The sequence below is a fragment of the Medicago truncatula genome, chromosome 8 (assembly GCF_003473485.1).
Source record: "Medicago truncatula cultivar Jemalong A17 chromosome 8, MtrunA17r5.0-ANR, whole genome shotgun sequence".
NCBI lineage: Eukaryota > Viridiplantae > Streptophyta > Magnoliopsida > Fabales > Fabaceae > Medicago > Medicago truncatula.
Window position 1 is genome coordinate 18,722,291 of NC_053049.1, and position 1,744 is coordinate 18,724,034.

Consider the following 1,744-nt stretch of genomic DNA (forward strand, 5'->3'; position numbering starts at 1 on the left):
TATTTAAAAAATCAAACACTAATAATAATAATGTGGAGCCAAAATTCAAAACATTTGTTATTCAAAGTAACAAACTTATTAGTAAATTTTGTTCAACCTTGATGAAAAATATACTACAAATTTATTGAAAGTAGTACTCATTTACACATTCCTTTTAATAGATGCATTCTTAAATGTTGATCATGTATCTTTTATAAGAATATAAATATGATGCAAAATATGAAACACTTTCATATCAATGCAGAAGTGTCTTTCGAATATATCATTTAATAATCAGTGTTTGATTAAAACTGTTGCAGTCAACATGTATCAAATGTGACGAACTAGTTAGATTCCTGACGTAGCAAATAAAGCGCTACTGATTTTGAAATAAGTTTGTTTCTGTTTCAATCATGATGAGATCCGATCGATAAAAATTATTTTTAAGGTCATTTGGTTGAATATGATAAATGAAATCATCCCGTAACTTGATTAACATCAATTTTGATTAATTGAGACATCAATTTGGATTAATTGAGACATATGATTCAAATGAGTATCATTCGTATGACTATGAAATGCATATGGTATTAGTATAAACAAAGATATAATGCATTTAAAATATAAAGTTTGTTAGCATTGCATGTAGACGATGATAACAATCATGATTTAAACTATAATCCTTATATGGAATGTAACCTGAAAATATAGATATAAACCAAGATAAAACCCAAACAATGAAAACCAATAGGATCAACAACAACGTAAATATTGAACAACATAAACATTAGAAATTACAACATGTCCAACATAAGTCAAGAGAGCATGGTCCAGGCATTACACCATTAATACAAAAAACCAGAAGGCATAGTCAAGGTGGAGCAAGGGTACAGAAGCATATATAATATACAAAATAGCCTGAGAACGTAACAACATAGCTGCATAAACATAAAACCACCAAGTTTGACATGGACATACAACACAACATTCAACGATGGATAATTTTGTGGGTCACAGTTGTCACAGGATTTTCCACGCCAAAGACAATGCGGTCACCCGGAATCAACGCTTTCGACCTAACATACTGGTACCAACCCCTTGAAATAAACTTGTCCACATGACCGGAAGGCCTTGTTGAAGTCACGAACTTGCACCGAACTGTCTCGTCAGTGTCATCATTGTGAACATCTATATCCTCCCCATTCGCAACAGCAAATTCAAAATTATCAACCACGTACCTAGGAAAATGCTACATAAAAAAAAAAAAACACCACAATAATTGAACAAGTTAAAAACACAAACCAATATATGGCAATAATAAGGACAGTAATAGTAAATAGAAATACATACCAAAACATTCCTGCCCTCTGCGATGGCTCGAGTTACTTTCACTGGCCATATATATTCCTCGGTTTGGCCTTCACGAGCAGGAATATGGATTGGATCATAGTTAACAGGATCAACATCACCAACATCTGCAGCATTGTCCGAAATCAAAAGATGCTTGAACATCTCATAGGGAATGTTGACCCCAAGCTCACCATTCTCATCTTCATCAGCAAAAGATACAAATTCTTGAGGGGGAACATAGGTGGGATCGGCAAGGCTCATTGCATGCTGATTTTCAGGATGATGGAAACCATAGTATGGAATGTCAGCACCGTCATCATCAACGATCTTCATATTAAATTGATTATCGAAGATCTGGTAACATAAGATAACTCTTTGTGGAGCCATGAAACCACATTTATGGAAAATTAGTAAT